The sequence below is a fragment of the Haemaphysalis longicornis genome, unplaced genomic scaffold (assembly GCF_048455015.1).
Source record: "Haemaphysalis longicornis isolate Haplotype H1 unplaced genomic scaffold, Haemaphysalis longicornis Haplotype H1 scaffold_9, whole genome shotgun sequence".
Lineage (NCBI taxonomy): Eukaryota > Metazoa > Arthropoda > Arachnida > Ixodida > Ixodidae > Haemaphysalis > Haemaphysalis longicornis.
This window is the reverse complement of record NW_027526460.1, coordinates 107,880,928-107,891,321: the sequence shown is the minus strand read 5'-3', so window position 1 is coordinate 107,891,321 and position 10,394 is coordinate 107,880,928. Positions and strand designations below refer to the sequence as shown.

Below are 10,394 nucleotides of genomic sequence, written 5' to 3'. Positions count from 1 at the left end.
ATAACTTGATTTTATTATAATGTAATTGCGGTCACCTTTACGCAGTCCCGAGGTTCCACAGAATTCCCGAGGTTCCACCCATCGTCTTACATTCCATTGCTGGCTGAGTCATGCTTGATTTAAAATTAACCCTTTGAGTGAGCCTCCAAGTTTCTGCCCCGTAGGTTAGTACCGGTCAGATGCAGTTTTCACACACTTTCGTCTTCAGGGACACTGGTAGGTTGCCCGCAATTGTCTGAGAAATCCTGCCGAATTCACTCCACCCCGTTCTAATGCTTCTGAACATCTCTGCCTTATGGTTGGGACCCGGGGTCACTACTTCGCCTAAGTAGATATATTCCCGCAACAATTCCACTGCCTGGCCTCCGATCTAAATACGCTCCCGGGGCTATTGAGCGTTGCTTTATGTTCCTGCATATTATTTTCAGGCCGACGATTCTACTCTGCTGGTCTAGTGCAGTAATCATGCTTTGACATTTGTCCAACGAGTTACATAGAAAGGAAACCTCATGAGAAAATCTGAGGTTACTGAGGCATTCTTCATTAACCCTTGCGCCCACTTGGTCTCAATGTAATGTTCTGAATACCTCCGGTAAAAAAAGCTGTGAATAACATTGGGGAGACTGTCTCTTTGTCTGACGTCCATCCCTATAGGCATTTTACTGCTCCCCTTGTAGAGGACTCTGGTAGCGATGAACCCATTGCAGGTATCCTCTAGTATTCTTACGTAATGCTCACCGACACTCTGATTCCGCAACGCCTGCATGACTGCTGAGGATTCGACAGGGTGAACTGCTTTCTCATAATCTTTGACCGCTATATAACGAGGTTCAGTATACTCCGCGGATTTCTTTATAACCTGATTCATCGTTTGGATATGGTCTATTATTGAACTGCCTTTACGACACTATGCTTCTTTATTAGGTTTACTAAAGTCAATGGTTAACTGAAATAAGGTTGCCTAAAATCCACAAAATTATAGTTCTTCGCAGATATCACCAACAGATGAAAAATGTGCAGTTATTGTGTCAACTATATATGGCCAGAAGCGTCTGCAGAAAGCCTTGAAGCTGCATTGACGAAATGTTAAATATGTTTCAGTGCTCAGATGCTTTTTCACCTAGAGGACATGCTCTACATTGGGGTTTTGTCATACCTTTCACCGTGTGAAGAACTTGTACGTCTAGTATCTTCATTGGGTCCAGATAAGATAGATCTTCTGGTAGCCTACGGCTTTTAATCCATCCTCCACAGGCGTACGAGTAGAAGTCGTCGCATGGACGAACCGACCGGTCGAGGGACGCAGTGAGAATTTCAGCTGGAATGAAAAGATGTCCAACGAACTAATCAAATATATCATCTAGCAATTGTATTGCTAGCCGTGTTATTCTTATTTATTCGTGTTAACAACAATAGGTTCACATGTGTACGTATTTAGGATATACAGCTGGTTATTAAAGAAACTGAAACTTACAAAGGCTGAGAAATCTGTGATAAGTGAAATTTGGCTGCGGCATTACATAATGTTTTTCCCTCCATCCTACACTTCGGTATATTGCCTGGAGAATATCTTCGTTAATGCTAAACGAATGTTTGGTTTTCTTTAAGTTTTCTTAAAAGTGGAAAACTTGGATTTGTATACCTTTTAAAGGCGGCCTGGTTGTTTTGTAACTACTAGAAAACGCGTTAATAGGGACTTGTTAGAACTCCAGTGGGGTAGTCGCTGAAATATCCATAAAAGTTTGAGTAACAGCATGGTGACAAATAAATAAGCGGGTGGTAATAAATACGCTACAGGAAAAAGAGAAAAAAATGAGTTAAACATCTGCGGTGGGCAAAATAAGTGCAATATCCCAAAACAAACGAAACAATACGTCAACCCAGAGGAGTGTCATTGCACCGTTCGACCAAAAGGAAACTCTAGAGCCCTCAGCCTTTCTTGTGGTGTTAACGGCCTGTGTTCCCAGGGCAGTCTGTTTAGTTGTTTTATGCATACAGACGCCAAATACAATTCACATTGTTTCATTAGCACAAGTACTGCGTGTTGCATATGGTGCTATGCTGTGCACTAGCTCCGAGAGATGAGTTTATATTTGAAATGCCCGTACAAAATACCGCCAATATAAGCCCCACTATTTGTTTGCTCTGATTACTTCAGGAGAATCACATCATTCGTAGACACCCTTGTATGAGTGGCCTTTTTTGTACATAATTATTACATAAATATATCAAATATAATTCATAAAAAACCGCACGCATAAGTGCTTAACTTTATTCGAGCACATTGACAAGGCAAAGTGGGAGACATAGTATGGTCCAATACGGTGTGCAGCTTCTATAATGTCGAGCACTGCCTTGTTGCACGGGATTTCAGGGAAAGGCCTAAGACAGGTGGTGAACGTATTACTGTTTTCTTGGTGCTGCTTGCAAGACTTTTTAATGTCATAGGCTAATATCACGGCACTAGTTATACAGTATGAATTTATACGTTACCTCTTCGGTAGCACTCGGGACTTGTGCATACGTCATGGCTTGCTAGAAAAGCAAACGACATTCATAAGCAAAAACAAAATTAATGCAAGTTTTTTTTTGTGGGAGGAATCATTCAACACCTCTAGAGAAGCAGCGAGAAATTTACAATACTCAATGGAAATTGACCAAATGTTTGGCCACGTTTAAAACAAAATATCACGCGAAAGCACATGAGGAAGCCTGCCCATCACTTTTAGCAGCGAAGCCGTTGGACAAGCCGGGAGTTCAGTGTTGCAAGAAAAATTGCCGAGAAAATGCTGAGCGCTTCTAAGCTCTTGCCTCGCAGCGACCGCCGAGCGTTTCCGCCAATCGCAGTGGCTTTAGTGACAAAACAAGAAAAATCACGAGTCGCGAGAGAATTCCGAGCGATGGTAAGCGTGTGCATAGCGGCGACCGCCGGCTCCCCGGCTCGCGCAGTCACGTTACAAAAAAAGAAAAAACTCCAGCGCTGTGATCAAGTGCTAACGAAGAAGACACACGAAGAAGACACACAGGGTGATCGAAGAGGAGGAGCAGGTTAGCAGTACCAACAAATGGGAGAGAGAGAGAGAGAGAGAGAGAGAGAGAGAGAGAGAGAGAGAGAGAGAGAGAGAGAGAGAGAGATAAAGTAAAGGAAAGGCAGGAATGTTAACCAGGCTACGGCCTAGTACGCTATCTTCCACCGGGCCATCGCTTAGGGGTCACCAGCACGGGCCGTCGCGACGGGCCCGTGCTGGTGACCCCTAAGTAAGCCAGGAAACCCACCGGGCTACATCATCGGCATCGCACCGGGTTCGTCGTGCTACAGGTGGTAGGACTTGATTCCCTATGAAATAGACAGGTAATGTAATATAGGGATTTGTGACACGATTTTAATAGTGGGAGGTTGTGCTTGTTTTTTTTATGTGCTGTGATATGCTTGTTCATTTGCTATGACCCCGTGTGTTCGAGCTTTGGTTTTGTAAATATGCTGTGTGGGCATGGAATGCCTCAACCCGAGCCTTAGTTTTTTTTTTTGCTCCGTGAGACGCGCGACAACATTTGACGAGCCTGCCAGGATCTATTCTTTGTCCAATCACGCGTCTCAGCTGGCAGAGAGACGGAGCTCGAGAAGATCTTAAAGGAGCCATGAAGAGAAAACACAAGTTTGGTTCATTCGAAAGATTGCCTCGTTAGAACCATAACGACACCACTTATAACGCAAACTTCGCTCAAATAAGCTACATAATTAGGAAAAAAGCAAATGACCATGCGACCCACCAGCTCATTTTCCGCAACAGCACCTACGATGTCACTCGAGAATGCTCTGCGATTGGCGGAGTCCGGCAAAAGCAAACGCATGGTAGGCAGGGCTTATAGTTTGCATAGCGAGCTAAATGCCCGTGAAACATGCTGCACATTCTTTTTATGACAAAGAACGGTGGAGTAAACGGTTGAAGTTCCGAACGAACACGCAAGCGCGTATGCCAATGCGTACGAAACTGCCGCCAGCCGAACTCGACATCTCGCCGTCGCCACCGTCGCGCAGACGAATTTTCGTGTTCAAGGCTCTTCGGGGCCAACGAACCGTCCCAGCACGCACAGCCGCGACCTTGCTTGGTATCGTAATCTCTTCACAGGAGGTTGGCCGTCATATCGCCAACCAGCAAAGGTAAAAATAGAAACAAGGGGAGTAAGGAACACAGAGCAGCAACGAGATAGTGCCACTCGTCGCACAGGTTTCGGTATGGAGGTCGTGTTGGCTTGCTGCTGTCGTTACGAGCTTGTTTACAGTTTACAACCACTGAAAACGTCAGTTTTTTCGAGTACTTTACAATGAAATTTCGTTGCTGTGTTTTGAAATGCCCATGTAGTACGGGCAAATCGTCGAGGGAGTGCGACATCCCCGCCGGTGTGATCTCCTTTCATGTGCTGCCCAACGACGAACCTCGGCGAAGCAAGTGGCTACGTTTTGTGAACTTTGCAAACGGAGGAGAAAGAGAGCTAAAGGAAGTGCGAGTGTGCTCGCTTCATTTCCGAGGAAGTGATTACGGCAGGGACCCGGACATGCTGGCGCTCGTCGCCGACTTCGTCAAATCGCCGAAACGCTCTGACCTTGGGGAAAAAAATTGCCGTACACAGCGCGCATTGACGCTCGAATATTTCTGGTCGGAACAGAGAGCTCCAGCGAACGGCTTTCCATACACGACACCGGCCAACTGGCACAAGCGAAATTGAAAATACGGCACATACGTACCAGTCTGTATTCGTCCGTCGCCACGGGGCTGACGAGGCAGCGGTGCCGACGGCTGGGCGTTCGTCTGTTGTGGCTATCACGGAATGGTCGCTTTCCCGTCCACCGCGTATCCCACAACTCTTGCCGCTCGTGCACTTAGAAGCATTGAGCGTTCAAGTGGTGTGAGGTTGTTAAATGCAAGCCCGAGCTTCTCGGCGAGAGTTTTGTTCTCCGGATCAGGCGATTCCATGACTAGGGCTGCGGGTGCACTAGGTTTTACTAGTATTTTTAAAATGGCCGCCGTCTCGGTCGACTCCCGCGTATGGGTGTTATATGGAGTCGACATACTAAGTATCTGTTTCATGAACCGGCTCGTATGACGCCATTGTTCACGCTACGAAATGTGCAATTTTAGCGGGAGATTTAAAATTTTGGCTTAAATTGCCCTATTTCTCAGTGAATAAAGCATCATTTGCTTCCGGGAAAGCGCTTGGTGTACTCTGAAACACCTAATCTTTCGAATAAAACAAACTTTTGTTTTTTTTTCATGGCTCCTTTAACCTTGGCTAGTGCATTAGGTTTGTCCAAGGAGGAGGCGCTCTGCTTGTAAGAACGGGAAAATACGAGGTTCCGAGTTATAGCACAAGAGAACGAGAGGAAAGCCGTGAGGGTGAAGGAGATTTTCGGACTTAAGATACGCTTAGCAGTGTTAGCGCGGCGTCTCGAGGAGAGAGAACGCAGAAAAAACGGTGAACGCGCCGCACGTGAGCCTGACGGCACGCGGGTCGCCGATCTCTTTGATGCGCGTGAGAACGAAAGTACGCAGATAGCTGACAGCGAATAAGCACGTGCTGTTGCGAGAACGGGGTTCGCACAGTACAGTGATGCCAACAAAAAAATAAAACGAAAATGCTTCTCGTAAACGACCGCTGAGGAAAAAGGCGCATTCGAAGCGCAAGAAGGCGAACGGGCCGGGTATGGTAGAACCGATGCCCAGGCGCTTGGAAATCGTAGTCGGAACACTCCAGGCGAGGACATCGTTCTTCCGCCTAGTACTTCTGATGATTCAATCGATTTGACGGTCTCTGGAAGAGTAATAATTGCGACGGACATACTGGCTGCTCGGTGCGCTGGCAGTAATAACATCCGGAGAGAAAGCTCTATTGCTGGTCCGTTAGAAATGCCTATGGCTATTGAGAGTACACTTGTCCCGCAAAAGTCCAGTGCACATTCTTTAGACAGCTCAGCGGACAGCTCAGTGTCTAAGATGGTAAACGGGGTCCCCAGTGCGCAGCCAAGTAAGCGGAATTCAGAGCAACTAGAACCGCTCCCTCAGACCTAGCTCCTTGTGGGCGATGTATAGTCCCGACTCGAGAAATTCAGGTTGGGCACTGGATAGGGCCTGATCCCAGGTAGAAGGCAGTTCCCAGCACCCGGTAAGGGGGCTGAGGAGCAAGGGGGTGAGAAAAAGTTCCCGCGTTTTTGTAAGCGTGTGAAGCAGAGGAGAAAAAACTGTTTGGGTCTTAAGAAGGTTCGAGTGCATGAGCGCAGTTGTGCGAAAAGTGATAGGGTAGCTGGGAAGTTCGTAGAGTTAGCGCACGCTACCAAGATGATGCGCATACAACCAGCTAAGGCCTGTAAGAACAACGGCTGCCTCCCTAGTCAGCACCCCGGCCAAGGTGGCGTCGGCCATAAGATATGCAGTGAGTTCTTCTCCGTGAGCATCCAAAGTACCAACGTCAGAAGACAGCGAAAGCGCAGGCGCGCAAAGGCAGAAACGAAGAAATCGTACGAGTCGTGCACAATCGAGAGAATGCTTACAGTAGAGGACTGGAGACAGGGAACGGGACATAGGGCAGTGAGACAAGTGAACATTCACGGTGGTTCAAACAGAGATGACTGTGTAGCGAAAGGTGCTGAATGGAAGAGGCGCAAGAAGGTGAAGATGAAGTCAAAGATCAACAAAGCCGGTTGAAATCATGGAGTTGACTTGCAAAGAAATTGGACTCATGAGGGAATATGACACATAGGTTGTGTATTAACGTAAAGCAGAAATGTTGTGGTGTGGTGTAGGTGACAGGTTGTGGTAGGTGTATGAATTGTACATGGAAATGAGAGAGTTGAGAAGTGTACTTTGATTAAGAGTGTTTGCAATCTTGAGATTTGTTGATGTGTTTGATTTTGGTGACGTCAGAGCAGATTGCATGAGTAGATTAGTGTAAGGGTATGAGGAAGAGTTGTCTGTTAGTGTTACGTGTTGTGATTGAGTGTAGGATTTGAAGTTGGTTTTGGTGTAGAGTGAACTGAGTGTGTGATGCAGATTAGTTTAGTAGGACTGAGGTAAAAACGTAATAGGTGTGATATGGTGTTGTGACGGGCAGACTGCGGACATTGTTGTAGCACTTCTTTTAAAAGAAAAAAAACTCTTCAATTTCAGGGGGCAATGTCATGTGGTAAGAAGGTGTGAGGTGAGAATAGAAAAAGCCCATACCCGAAGGGGGATTCGAGAAGATGATTAAAAAAAAGACCAGGAGGAAGAAGGATCAGCTTACGGGTTGGCTAGAAAAATTTTGAGGGACCAATGAAGAAGATACACGTGGTGATCGAAGGATGTTACCTGAACCATCAAATTGGAGCCTCACATGGTACATTGCGAGCTGAAGAGGTGGACGACGAAGTTAAATAAAGTAGGGAGTGTGGAACGAGGTTTTGGGAGGAACGGTGGCAAGTTCGGGTCGACCATCGGGGCCTCCAGGTGGCTGTGCCACCCTCGGGATGAGAGCTGCCGGACCGGTACTGAGGCCCCTGAGCCCTGAAAGAGCCTTTTGGTGAGAGCGCACCGTCGTCATCACACAGGCGGCGACCTGTCGGGCCGTTCCCCACAACGTGCCAACGGCCTCGCACCGTTGGCGCGTGCAGCTCGGAACCACCTATTACCAGCGGCTTTCCACTGCTGGCCTCCTGCTGAGCCGTGCTCCTCAAGGAACCTGTGGCATCGCACCGCGGTCATCCAGGCCACTGACGAATAGCAGGGGCCGTCGCGACGTGCTCCTATATGCGCCAACGCGTAACCCAGCAAACCCACCGGGCCCCGTCCTCGGCATCACATTGGGTTTGTCCTACTACAAGTGGTAGGTTTTGTTTTACTTTGGAATGGACAGTTAATGTAATAGAGTGACTTTTTGACGAAATGTTTGATAGTATGAGGCTGCCATACTTTTTTGTGTAGTGTGATATGCTTGTTCATTTGCTATGATCCCGTTTGTTCGAGCTTTGGTTTTGTAAATATATTTTGTGGGCATGGAATGCTTCAACCCGAGCATTATTTCTTGGCAGCGTGAGACGCGTGACAATGGGTCTTGAATAACAAGGACGGCAGTTTTCTTCACACGCTGAAACAAAGCTATTTCTGTACCAGGGGTCCGCAACCATTTGAGTTGGATGAAGGGCTGACTTGCATGACACCGACATGGTGGAGGGCCGTACGGCCAATCGGGGGGGAGGGAGGGTGGAGGGGGGGTGGCTTTGCAGGCAAAGCGTAAAAATTTAGTGATTTGACATTATTATTTGAAACTTTTCTAGCTAAGCTTGAAGATGCGGTACAATGCAAACTGGAAGCCAAGAAGTCTCTCTCCTTGTCTCCCGTATGAACCTAGTTCAAGTCAAAACTGGCCTGCCGGCGTTCATATAGCAACAGACATAGGGAGGTTAGGCGTTCTGACGACGTGCTTGGAACCGAATATTACTGCCCAGTGGGCTTCATGCACCCTCGGACCGCAGGTTCGCATGGCCAACATGCGAAATCTGCGTCTGAAAAATCTGCGAGTCATTACTAATTTGGGATAACTGGCGGTTCCTCGGGAAAGTACTCAATATCTAGCAAGTCCGAATTTTCGGTGTCCGAAAAAGTTGACAGCTCCTTTATATGGTGATGGTGCAAGTTTGTCTCTTTTCCTGGTAGTTCTGATATTGATTTGGCAAGTTACTCAAATATGATTCTCGCACCCATTTGCTACGGGGCGTCAAACAATCGGTTAAAACGTACTCCTAGAAAGCCTGAAGCCTCGATTTTTTCCCCATTTCGTACGGTCTGTGAAGTTGCCCCAACGCAATATATCTGATCCCAGTAGTAGTGGTCGGGGGTTCTCAGCGCTTGACGTGTATTCTTAAGAAGCCACAACCTGAAACTACAATACAGAATTCTTAATTTCCAATTATCGTATACCACTGTGCTTAAGCGTCGTTGCTACTTTACCCTCTCAATTTCAGTTAATCCTGAATTTTTCAATTGCCTGTTAAACTCTATGAATAACTATAACTCTCTAGTCTGAAGAAAGATAATTTTCCGGAACGCGGGGAAAACTCTTGGTTCAAGAAATGCGAATCATCCGCCTGCTGAGGGTGTTGCCATATCTCTACATGATAACGTTTTTAAACATACTCGCAGTTTCATATATTCTATTTATTCATAAACTTGGTAGCTGTTATGAACAAGCATTTTAAATACCCCAAAAAAGCTGTTTGTATTACATCTAATTGCTTTTCTTTATTTTCAATTGCCCCGCAAGAAAACGACGTTAAGCCACGAGACGTCTGTAACGCGAAAATGCCCAGCAGGAAAGCCAACCTTCTCTGACGATAATGACGAATGATCGTGGGTGAAGTGGGAGATTTGAACTTGATTGGAGTAAACTTTATTTTTGCCTGGAGAGCGGCGTTCTTACGTGCCGTGATGCGGACGCGGCGTCAGCGTAATGAAAAAAAAAAATAACACGCTTCCTGTGGCCCGAATAGAATCTGCGTCCTCCTCAGTATGAAGCCAGCGTCAATCCCATTGCTTAATTTTGATATGGTTGAAAATGAGTTCAAACTCAGAAGATAACCCGAAGAAATTATGACGAGACAGCTTCGCGTCCACCCATCCTCGTCGTTAGACGGCGGAGTGCATGGATTCCTTGGATCGCGTTCCGAACGTCGTCAGTCGCGCACAACTGCAGAGCAAGGACAAGCTAACACGGCCACAGTTGAGCTACTGAAACGCATAAACAACAAAATAACGGTGCCTCTGAACGGTGGGAGTGTAGACAAATGTCACGTTATGCAAACTGATGAGTGATCACGGCGGCGTCACGGAAGAATAGGAGAAAAGAGTGCCGATACGCTGTAACCTTACTAGTGACGCTAGTGTAAAGACCACGCGTTTTTTTTTTCTTTTCGAGTTGGTGCTGCAATTTATATTGTCAGGTGCATACTCGGCTGTTTCACTCGACAACCAAGAACATTCGAGCTATTCTACAGCTTCTTCCCGGTTGCCTCTGCGCGATATTCTTTCTCAGCGCATGAGAATGTTCTCTTCTATTCTGTACTGTCCTTTCATCTCAGGCTGTTCGTTCCATTGTACAGTACTTTCCCCTAGAGCGTCGGCAAAGCGCCGTGGTTTGGCCTACATAGAGGCTTCACTTTATTACGTTCATTACGTCCCACTGGGGGTCTATCCCCATATCAACCAACCCGAAACGTATTGGAGATGACGCCACGGTACTGGTTAAAGATGTACGAGGTCAAAGCCCGACTCAAGCGCTCAGGCATTACAGTGGCCCGTGACATACATGCGTGCCCTGTTTCTCCTAGGAGTCCGCAATATTTTGGGTACATTTTGACTGTTTAT

General features: G+C 46.8%; 1 long non-coding RNA gene across 1 annotated transcript in view; it reads right to left on the bottom strand.

Moving 5' to 3' along the window:
* Window positions 1-1,158: 1,158 nt before the first annotated feature.
* LOC144153803 (uncharacterized) overlaps window positions 1,159-10,394 on the bottom strand; it is a 57,419-nt gene continuing 48,183 nt past the window's right edge. Inside the window, exons 3-4 of the long non-coding RNA XR_013319384.1 lie at window positions 2,494-2,535; window positions 1,159-1,318 (exon numbers count right to left, since the gene is read on the bottom strand). This is a non-coding gene — a long non-coding RNA (uncharacterized LOC144153803). The remainder of the gene's footprint in view (window positions 1,319-2,493; window positions 2,536-10,394) is intronic.